Source organism: Perissodus microlepis, chromosome 7, assembly GCF_051167445.1.
Source record: "Perissodus microlepis isolate ML-2025 ecotype Zambia chromosome 7, ASM5116744v1, whole genome shotgun sequence".
NCBI classification, from domain to species: domain Eukaryota; kingdom Metazoa; phylum Chordata; class Actinopteri; order Cichliformes; family Cichlidae; genus Perissodus; species Perissodus microlepis.
This window is the reverse complement of record NC_140467.1, coordinates 45132671-45144828: the sequence shown is the minus strand read 5'-3', so window position 1 is coordinate 45144828 and position 12158 is coordinate 45132671. Positions and strand designations below refer to the sequence as shown.

At 38.6% G+C, this 12158-nt stretch overlaps 1 protein-coding gene across 2 annotated transcripts in view; it reads left to right on the top strand.

Moving 5' to 3' along the window:
- Positions 1-667: 667 nt before the first annotated feature.
- The window catches only part of brinp1 (bone morphogenetic protein/retinoic acid inducible neural-specific 1), a 105629-nt gene continuing 94138 nt past the window's right edge, over positions 668-12158 (top strand). The window contains exon 1 of one of the 2 annotated variants that reach the window (XM_084935336.1): positions 668-1139. The gene's annotated coding sequence lies outside the window, so the exon portion shown is untranslated. Of the gene's footprint in view, positions 1140-1221; positions 1328-12158 lie in introns of those variants that run through there. The other variant, XM_084935337.1, reaches the window with a different exon arrangement.

Here is a 12158-nt window from a genome sequence, read left to right as displayed (position 1 = left end):
AGCAGCCATGACACCTGCCACTTTGAGTTAACATTATTACCTGACACACATCACCACAGATCTACTGAGCAGGTTTCACAGCCATCGACAGAACAACAGAATCTCCCCTGCTGCTTTTCAGAACCATGGACAGTAACCAGAACTTCACTTCAGTTGTGTTTCAGCACCTGGGACAGCAGAGCAAATTTTGCTCCACAAAAATGTGTGCATAAATTGCCATGGTTTCGCTTCCAATGCAACGTGAAACGGGGTCCACAGAGCTATGCTGAATTTTTATGAAGATGAGTTTCTCAGCAAGTCATCATAAGTTCACATTAACACAGACATACAGTCACGTTGTTTTTTTATGTAAAGAACACAGCCTACACGTGGTATTGTGTGACACCTTCTGCGCAACTCAACGCCTTCTCACTTTGTTGCGCTTTCAGTTGTCTCAAAAAAAACAAAACAAAAAAACCCAACAAAAATCCTTGTATGCTTAATAAGCCTGTGTCCTTCTGAGCCCACACCGTACCCAAATGTTGACACCTTAATGAGCAATGACCAGGCTATTTATGGTGCTCATCCTGTAGCCTCGGTGTAAAGAATTAGCATACCTATCAGCTGAAAAAAGTCACGACGCGGCTTCTTATCCTCATCCACCCTCAGTTACCTCGCCTTCCGCCTCATACAGTCCAGACCCACCCCTCACTGCCTGCCATGACCGTCCTCTACAATACGAGACTGTATTCTTTGTACCTCCCCTTTCTCGCCCTCCGTCTGTGGATCCCAGCCTCCCTTCCTAGATATCCATCCACACCTCTCTACCCGCAAACGGCTCCTAGTGTGACAAAAAAAGAGAGCAGAACTGTTTCAAACACGTCGACATAAATCCCACTTCTACAGCTCCCTTTTCTCCTTTCCCTCCTGACGGACTTCATTACTTTATTCATCTGCGCGCCAATGCCCGAGACCACGCAGAAACGGAGGATTTTTTTCCCTTGAGCATGAAAAGGATTGCCAAATCATCCGCAATCCAACATCACCGACTGAGCCACCAGCATGAGCACTGGATACATATGCTCCAGCAGAAGTTGTTGGCGAGAGAACTAAGAAATCTTGGACCACAAATACAGCTAAGAGGGGAGAGTCAGTTTTAGGTAAGTACGGTATATGCTGGCTTAGACCTCTAACAGAATGTGAAGGTATCTTATGTATATTTTTCCTGTCTATCACTAACCACGAGGAAGTGGTCTGGTAGGCAGGGCTATATTGTGGCACAATTATGGCGATGTTGCGTGGTCAGCATGTAACTAGGGTGGCCGGTGGTGTCCTTTTCAGGATGGAGGTAATATTCCCCCTTTTCTTTCTCACGGCGAAGCTACCTTTCAAGCTCCGCCCGGACTATATGTCGACGTAGCCCTTCGGAGGGTATTAAATTTGATACAATTTGCCGTATAAAGCCTTCATTTTAGACCACCAGGAAAATGACTTATTCTCACAAATTGCATGCGTTCGCCTGCGCTCTCGCTGCACGTTGTGAGGCAGCATCTTCCCCAGGTGATGCTGCAGAAGTGCGGATGTAAAAGGAGCACGAAACACTGAGGGAATCAATGATCTCAGTATTCGGGGTTGGCACATTACGCAGACCTGTTTCAGTGAGTGGCAGTCCGGGGGGCAACATTCAGAGTAGGGGTGTAAATCAGGCCTGCGGTAGTCAGCATCAACATTTGTACTCAAGCTTCTTTTTCTCTCTCTTTGGAGTCCAGATCTAGCGCTGATTAGTTCACTCTGAAAGCTGCATTTGCTCTTAACTTTAAATGAGAGTCACCCCGGATTAAAAATAATAATAATAATGATAATAATAAAGAGTAAATCAATCGCGTCCATTCTTTCTGTTATTACTAGTGTTTTTATTTGCATGTTATTAATAATTATTATGAATATTTTCCCATTGTTTCGTCTCACTGCTTGATATGAGACGGATCAGTGTTTGTGCGCGCCCGCTGGCCCGTCCTGTACGTAGCTTTGGACGCATGAGGGTGCGCGTACATGAGAGCAAGCACGTACGTGTTTGTTTTGTTGTAAGTGTGCGCGCGCGCGTGTCACCAGTGAGGCAAAGTTGCCGTTCCGTGTTCCCTCAAGTTGCTTTGATTGCTGTTCCACCGGCTAACTGCGAGGGGAGCTCATGCTCTTTTACACTATAGGTGTCATTGTGTGGCTAAAGGCAAGATTACTGTGTGTGATACTGATACCAAGTCTATGAAATTAGAGGAGCAGCTTCTGTTTGAAATTAGTCCGGAAACATTTATCTGCAATTCCACGGCTGCCACTGCAAATTTTGCTTTGTTTGTCAATGTTTCTTTTTGAAATGCTAGCCAAAGTAGCTTTAAGGAACTTGATCAAATGTACGTAGAAAAAAAAAGAAAACAGAAAAAAAACGCAGTTGCAGTTATAATTACCAGGCTGAGAGTGCAAAGCATTAGTTTCATAATACTGAAGTCACACATATGAGTAATGAACAATGCAGGATCTCAGTCTATACTGCACAATCAAGCCTTTGATGAGCATGCTAGAAAAGGGTCTGTGTGGCACCCCACTGTAACTAACCCTGCATACTGAATTTGAAATGTAAGTTGAGCTTTATTTATTAATTTTTTTCTTAAATGAGCATTACGCTAAAAGCAAGTGCTTTAACTCTGTGATATTGTTCTGCCTTCTCCTCTGCATGTACAGTAGAGAAAATTGCACTGGCAGCGGAAATTGCAGAAGAAAAGCTCCCTCATTCCGAATGCTTCATTCAATCTGGTGGCCTTTTCAATGGCAAAATGCTGGCAACATGTAATCATATTCAGAGGGAAAGCATTCTAAATCACGCTGCCAAAATGAAAATGCCTGCAGTGGCTTAAAGCTATATTTGTGTCGTGGCTTTAGATGACCCAATGTTGATAATGCTTTCAAGGACTGAAAAGAGAACATTCAGCAGCAGAGGTCCTTTTACAGAGCTTGGCAGTGCAACTTACTGATAAATTGTCTGCAAATCATGTGACTGTGATTCTAAAAGACAAGGAAATAAACACCCATGAACATAATTAGGAGGAAATGATGACAGACTTAATACATTGACCATATGTGCACAGCATTTCTTTATCACTCTGTGTAAAGATAAGGATATTACTTTTCCAACAGTCTGTGTGCTGGATAGAGAACAGTACCAGTCTTGTACTGGCACCAGCTCTCTCCTGCTCTTCCTCTCTGTGTATCTCTCTCTTTGTATTCTTGTATTGGCACAGCATTGTTTTTATGTGGGTGCTGGCTGCAGCTGTAGTGACCAGAAGGCTGCCTCCTAAGAGGTTTGGAGGAAAAGAAAATCTGTTTTTATCAGAAACAAACAACAGGGTCACACAATGACATGTGACAAACTCTACCAGAAATCCTGTCACGTTTACAGTATTTTGGAAACACAGCTGATCTCCACTGAGGGTTTTCTGACCTGTGTGCTGGTGCTATCAGTCCCAAAAGTACATGGGTCTAAACATGCTTTTCTTATAATGCAGTGTTCAAAAAGCCGTTCGCAGCCACAGGCTCATAATTAAAGATGATTACCAGTGCTTATTCTTGCATGTCATGAAATATTAATGCTTAGGAGGATTTCACAGTTTCAGAAGGAATTTTTACTTTACTTATTGGATGGCCATTAAAGACAACGTTTATCTCAACGTTTGCATGGAGTGACACAAATCTGCAAAGAAGGTCTCCATAGTTTTGTGAAGAAAAATATGGGTGTTGTGCAAAGCCTCAGGGGAGCACCATAACGGTGACAGTTTTATTTTTATAAACTATTTAGGCATTCAGTACACGTAATTCTTCAACTAAGTAAAGTGGCCCGTGTCTGGGTTCTCTCTATCTCCTTCTTGCTTTATTCACAGCAGGGGGCCAGAGTCTTAATAGTTGCGACTGAACACAAATACCATTTTATGTTGCATTCAAGAATTAAATAATACATCAAAACCTCAAAAGCAAACAGAAAACATTATTTATTAAATTAATGTAAGTCTAATCTGGCTTGCTTTCTGACTACTGATGAATCTGGAGTTAATTTTATATATATATCTATGTATCTACCTATCTATATCTATATATATCTATATCTATATCTATATCTATATATATATATCCATATCTATATCTATATATATATATATATATATATATATATATATATATATATATATATATATATATATATACATATAGATAGATAGATAGATAGATAGATGTATAGATAGATAGATATACCAAAGAGTATCTTGATTGCATAAAATTTTGAAAGAAAGAAATTGGGTGATGAGCAAAAAAAATCAGGGCATCATCCTTTGATTTAATTTACTAGTTAACGTGTACTGATTGTGCTCTTTTAAAACTTTTAGAAATTAGTGTTGGCAGCATATAAAATCATTTTAACCTATTTTTTTATACTAAAATGAACAACAGACCTGAAGCAAATTACCTGCTTTCATTCATATAAATTCTGAAAAGATACCTAAATCAGCCGCTGTGCACAAGTACCATTGAATAGTAATGCTAATTAACCTAATTCACCAAGCAAGGAATTTGACAAATCCAATGTGATACAATTTTTATGCACTGAGGGAAGAGGAGGCTCCACATCGACTTTGGTCTGGGTGTAGCTGCTGCTACTGGTTGTTGCTGTAGCGGGTGAAGCTGCCTTATAAAACATTTATTAGACCAAATATATTGACATATGCTAATTCTGAAACATTCACACTCAAAGCCCCAAGTACCAAAAACTAAAGTTGTCATTATCCTAATGCAAACAAGTGAGCCTACCATTTTTAGATGATATTGCATGTGGATGATTGAAGCGTCTTCTTTTAACACTGGTGTCATTTAGTTTAGAGCCAAGTCTGAATAAACATTTAGGAAACATAAACACTAAAGAAGTTGGGGTTATCTGGCTATATTTCATTGGGTAAAGTTGCAGAATAAAGGATCCACTCTAAAGGCTGCTAATGAAGCATTTGTTTCCCAGCCACTTATAATTTAGTAGATATAGCCAATCGACCAGCTGAGCAGCTCTAACAATCATTACAGATCAATTCTATTTGCACAAGCTGCTTTCACAAAGATGTCTCACTCTCTGCAGATCACCTGTGGAATGCTAGCATGGATGGCATAAAAATCACTATAACAGTTTTTCTCATATACTTGCTCACAGTGCTTTTGCCTTCAAAAGTGCAAAAGTGGCCTTTTCATATTGGGTTAACACACTCTCACTCCTCTGCACACCATGCATCTTGACCTAGCACTTGGTGTTTGCCAAGTAGGAGACACTAGATAGAAAAGTGATGCTAAATTGAGCCTCCGCAACCCTGACCCATGTGTCATTAAACACTGCCAGGAAGCTTAGTTATTACTCCCTAAAATATGATAACTCGGACAACACAGTAATAACTACAGTAATTTATTTTGCCTGACATTGCCTTGGTCTTTGCTGGCTTGGTGACAGCAGTGTTGTACATCTACTTGATTTTTTTGTGGAGAAGGAGAAAGATGTTTTGATTTGCAGAGGTCTGCACTGGTCGACGATTATACATAGAGCCTTTAACTTAATTTGCTTCACTCCAGCCTCCCATGTTACCACTGCTATATAATTTGATCTGCTCTTGTCTAGAAGATGTGTCTGAGGTATTTTGCAAAATGCAAACCTCCTAGTATAGCTTCTGGGTCTGGTTTGTATAGCAATAATGTGCAGCTCTGGCCAGTAATTGGCAGTTTTGTTTTGTTGCTGAGATTTTCCTCCTCACTTGCAAATCCTTGGTAAATTTGTGGGCAGCAACATAACTGTGCAGCCATTTGCTGTTAAGTGTGTTCCATAATTGAGTTTGGTGTGGCATATGTTCTCTATCGGTATGTTGACGCGTCATATGTGTTTACGTACGTGCTTACCTACAAAAATTATTGTTTTTTCAGCTCTAAGGTGTATACTAGCCACATCTGATAACTAAATAAAGCTGCATTAATAAATACTTTTAATATTAAGAATGAATTGAGTTACCTGTACTTTATAACACAAAACCATTAGGCATAGAGAATTACTGTCCATCTTGTTTCTCCTCAGCTTAATATGGTTCACTGTTTTGCTTTAATAGCTTGCAGCTTAATAAATTTTTTTCCTATTAAGCAGCCTACTTTTTGATTAAAAAAAAGCACTTAAATACTTGCATTGAAAGGTACCTGAAGTATAGGTTTTGGTGATATCCCCCTGATAGCTTGTCACTACCTGGGTTAAAACCAAATTTTCACATATTGGGAATACCAAAACAAATTAATGACTAAAAGATGGGAGTCTCTTTATACCATGGGAAGGGAACAGAAGCAACTATTTAAACTATTAAATATAAATTATACTTGGATGTTCCATCAGGTATCCACATTACTTGTTTGGATGATGTGAGTCATTGCATGCATGCAGATATAACTTGTGTGTCACACCTTCAGCAAAACAATGCTGATATTTTAACTACAAATCAAATGTACTGTGATTTTGTCTTTCACAATTGATTCTGGGAAAGCTTATAATGCAGATTTCAACATCTTGAGAAAATTGAACCCATGTTGAAAAAGCAATCAGTGTGACCTTTGTGTGACGCATTTGTAACTGTCACTACTAACTTGTAAAGGACTGAGCAGGTCAGATTTGATTGACCATAAATTTAAAAAAAGATTCTTAGTCATTTTGAAGTGTGTCACAGCCGCTTGCCTGACCACTTGTATTTTCGCCCATGAAAAATTATCACAAAAGGCTAAAGTCACCCAAAGAACCTTCAGTTTTCCTGCCATAAATAACTAATTCACATTCTAGTTCACATTCACATGGATAAACAAACATACAATTTCAATTGTTCCACTGAATTGCCTATCAATGTAAAAGTCATAATTTAAATGTGAACAATCACGGGAAGATAATCTTTCTGAAAAAAAAAAATGTTAATTGGATCTCACACAGAGAAGGTTTTAATCTTTTTCATCCTTCCTTGTGCTGACTAACAAGTGTAAAGTACTCCCTACTGGAGCACTTTAGGTGCCCCCTAATTATTTCTTAAGAAGATAAAAAATATTTCAAACAAGCATTTCAAATTCTCTGGCATTTATCACGTGAAGCTTGAATTGAGATTAGAAGCTGCCATTCTCAGTAGATTTACCATGGCCCAATTTTGAAAAATTAAACAGTGGGGGCTTTTTTGGAGAGAGAGTGGAGTCATGGACTGACCCATGACCTTTGTGATGCTGGTGAGTCAATGTGCTGTTGGCCCATGCCAGAAGATTGCAGCATCACTGACCTATATTGCAGCCCTGGGCAGTGGCAGCCTACACACCAGCAGATCGCTGATCAGAGGAGAATATTGAAAATGAGGTGCAAAAAGATTTTTTATATTCTTTTCTAGCTAGCCTTTCCTACATAAATCTACTGGTTCTGCATTTGTGTTTGTTTTCATACTTAAACAATGACTCAAAAATTTTGAACAACTGAAATATAAAATCAAAGGTCTATTTATTCACTAACAAAAATATGCCTGGTGTAAACTCAATGTTTACTATTCAATTAAATTTCATATGACTGCTTGTTACGACCAAGATGTGCAGATGAGCATCTCTGAATGCACAAAACCTTGGGTACAGCAGTGGAGGACTACACCAGGTGCCTCTCTTGTCAGCTAAGAACAGGAAACTGAGGCTATAGTTTGCACGGGCTCACCAAAATTGAACAATTGAAGTCTGGAAAAACATTGCCTGGTCTGACGAACCTTGATTGCTACTGCAACATTCGGATGATAGGGTCAGAATTTGGCATGAACAACATGAAAGCATGGATCCATCTTGCCTTGTATCAACAGTTCAGGGTGCTGCTGGCGGTGTGGGGGATATTTTCTCACCACACTTTGGACCCCTTAGTACAAAATGACCATTTAAATGCCACAAAGCGTGTTGTTGCTGATCATATCCATCCCTTCATGACCATAGTGCACCAGTTAGATTGCTCCAATCATCCCAAACATTTTTTTTAACATGACAGTGAGCTCAGCTTAATCAAATAGCCTCCACAGTTACCAGATCTCAATCTAATGGAGCTCCTATAGGAAGTGGCTTAATGGGAGATTCATATATGGATGTGTAGCTAACAAGTCTGTAGCAAATGTGTGATGCTGTTGTATCAACATGGACCAAAATCTCAGAGAAATGTTTTCAGGACGTTGTTGAATCTATGGCAGACGAATTCAGGCAGTTCTGAATGCAAATGGACTCCAGTGCAGTACTAGTAAGGTGTATCTAATGATGTGGCCGGTAAGTGCAATAACAGCATTAGTGTGTTTCCCCTTAAATGTAAGTCATTAAACAACATGAGCATATTTAGTTGGATAACACAGCTTTCATTTTCCTCAACAACTCTGAGCTGTAAAAGGCGTTGGGCTACTCCAGAAGTAGCACATGAAATGACCTGACACAGCATTTTCACAAAAGTACCAACCTATAGATTTTTTTTATATAGCTGCCCTTGCCTTGCCTGTGACAGAATTTGTGTGTGTGTGTATGTTTGTCTCTTGCACATTAAGCATCTTTTTGAATTCCTGAGGCCCAAAATCAGGTATAACAGCAGACATGTATATTAATTAGAATTCTAAACATAGAAGCTCTGTGTACACTAATGTCAATCTTACATGTCCCAATGCATACATTTGCATTCCTGGCATGAGAGCTTGACTGCCTAAGCACCACTTCCTGTCACATTTAGCTTGGAAAACATTGATTGACTACAGACTTATGCATATTTGTTATCATTTGACATTGCCTTTAAGGCATTTTCTCTGTTAGCTCTTGCAACCTCATATCTTTAACTGGCATTCTTACATTTGGTCGGCCTTATTTTACTTTTATCACTCATGGAATTCTTATATTTAATTTACTGGATGCATTCATTTAAAATAAATAAATATCTGATTCCTATAATGACCTGTCTTTTCCGATGACTACTTATGTTTTAGAGGCAAATTTGCACCTGAAGGCTACAATATTGTTGCGGATTATTAAATATGAACCAGTTTTGCCCCAAGATGGAGAATATGATTAAAAGCTAGTAAATAAAATATGCCATTTTCAAGGCCTTTATATGTTGGTGGTATTGCTTGGCCAGAAGCCCTTCCAGAAGTTTCACCTGGAGCTCGGCAGCCAGTTTGGATCGAATCCAGGTGGTTATTTGATGCCTGCATATAAATGAATGGGAAACAAAAAGCTATAACTTAGTGGCCACTGGGACTTAAAAAGAACATATACAGAATTGCCATTAAAATCCAGTAAGGTTGAGGTGTAAAAATTTTCAACACAGCTTTTAAAACCTGTGAGACTACATTGACTACCATCTGATGTAGTAACTGCCACATCAGATTTTCAATTTTAACGGTTGATTAGGTCTTTGAGGGCAGTGGTAGTACAACAATCATCTTCATTTCCCTGACATATTTCAGGATCCTTTGTGTCTGCATGCCCTCCTAATATATTATGTCTCTACTTGGCCTCTAAATGCTGTCTGTGTTTTGGTAAATACTTCATATTTTATTTATAGTTTGACTTTCTTTTTTTCTTTTTTTTTTAAAAAGGTTACAGTGTACACCCAACATGCCATGTAACCATGGCATTGAAATGCATACATTTACAGACAGCAAGTGAAACCTGCTAAATTGAATGCATGTTTTGGAATTTATAAATTGGGGACTAGCTGCAGGGCATCATTCTGTTAAACAGGTAGTGTGTGCCTAGATGCTCTTAAGTAGGGCTGTGCGATATGACCAAAATCTCATATCCCGATATAAGAATTCTATCGTCCGATAACGATATAAATCACAAAAATGTAACATTTTCTGTAAATTCTGTGAATCTCGGGCAGCTCGTCTTGCAGGAAGTGTTTCCAGCTGCGCGTCATGTAGCTGGAGTCGAGTGTTTTAACCGATGCATGAAACGATACATTTTTAGACATAAGTTGCAAAGGCCGCCGTTTTCTTTGTGAGTGTTTATTACACAGCGTGCTGCGGGGAAAAGCCTATTCTAACGTTTGAGTCTAAGGTTTATTTTTTAGCACCTGGCGGCTCTTTTTTACTTCTCATCCGTAAATAATCTGCTCTTTCACGTGATTCGGTTTATTTTGAAAAGTCTCAACAGGATCTTGAGCTTTATTGTGAAAGGTTTATGTGGAACATAAACAAGCAACACGCGATGGTTTTACCGTCGTTGTTGCTAACCACAAGCATAAAAACAGGCGCTTGTCCGTCCATAGTGTGGTTATATAAAATATAAGAAAAAGAGAGAACTTTAAGAAATTAATATAGCCACTACAGTGACCATCAAAACGATGAAAAAAAATTGCCGTAAACAGTTTATTTTGCGACACCGCGAAACAAACGATAGCGTAAAATGAAACGATAGACGTTTTTATATCGTCATCCGATATATATCGTTATATGGAACAGCCCTACTCTTAAGGCTGCTTGATACACTTCAGTTAACAAGCTAACAAGTAACTGTGAAGGTGGCTTGAGATGCAAATAGTTGTAACAGTACCATTGGTTGGTTATGTCATACCTCTCTTCCCACCTTTGCTCTTTTTACCCCTCCTCCAAGCTACGCAGTGTTCCTACTTATCATACACAGGAATTACATAGTGAGTCAGTTTTCAAAATTAAAGACCTTGTTCAAATTAAATGCTCTGCTTTTAAAATGCTTCCAGTGACATTTAAAAGTTGTAGAAGGGACGGAATAAAAATGGACAAGAAATGCACTGGGGTTAAAAGGCAAAAAGCTGTACCTTTTTTCTTTTTCCAAAAAAAAAAAAATGCTTAGCTTTTTAATGACATTTTACATTTGAAATCAAATGAACTGGGATTAAACATCTTATAAAAGCAAGTTCTAAAAATGATCCCTACTGAATCCCAAATGCAGTGCCTGCTGAAGAAGAAGCAAAGAGGCAGATGTTGAGATAGAGAAAGTATCTTAAACCAACACAGTTTCTCAAGAAAAAGTCTTCCACTCAAAAACAACCTTTTGATTTGGCCGTATTTGTAAAACGCATAAATCTAACAACTTAATTTCATTCCCTAATAAAAAGTCACTGTTCATTTTGAGACACGGTGGAGTGCCTCTTTCTTCAACAATTATTGAAAAAGTATTATTTTCCAACTCGGCTTGCTCTCAACTGGTCAGATACTGCCACTTGATCAGGAGCCATTGGTGTCACATTTAAGCTTAATGTGCGCCCTCTTAGAATAATTATCATCGGTGCTCCGAGAGTCACTATAGAAACAAGGACAACAGTTGAGAAGCTTGTTACACTTGGGAAAAGTGTTAATGTTAAGCTGTATTTCAGTCTAAACCATGATGTTTTCCAAATCCTTAAAGTAAACTTGTTTCTTATACCTAACCAAAAAAACTCTAGAAAGGTAGCCAATGGATTCAAATGATGATGAGGTTTCCTGATCATAAATCATTATGTGACGAGTGTCAATCAGACATACAACCAGCTGTGTTATTAATGCTTTTTTTTGTGTGTTATTTTTTTGTTGTTTTCTTTCTAATCCCTCAATCCAAAGATTAATCTATAAAAGCACCCACATTTTGCAGGAAAAACAGTTAGGTCAATTGTCAGCATGGTTTCTGGAAAGGAGGATGAAGCATCTGGGTATCTAAATGTAGAAAGGGAAGTGTCGCCAGAGAACTAGCGATAATAAACAGATGTTGAATATAATTATCTGCAAACTTTGTAGGATACGTTTATGGGACACACTGGGGAGTTGTTCAGATGTATTCTTTTATGTTTTAAGCTCTATGCTTAGTAATTTTGGTATTTCCTTCTGACCATGAAAGTCCTTAGCGCTGAGGTCAAAGGTTTATGCTCTGCGGCAGCAACTGCTCTTTTCACTGTCATATATTCCCCAGATCCATTGCACAGTTTTTCACATGGCATAAAATCGATAGCAATGAAGAGGGTCAGTGCAAGAGAAAGGGAGGCATCCTTTAAAATGCCAGAGTACTTATAGTTCACACTTTACTCTCTTTTGATGCATGTAAATGAAAGTAAATCACATCATTTATCATTAACATCATTATGC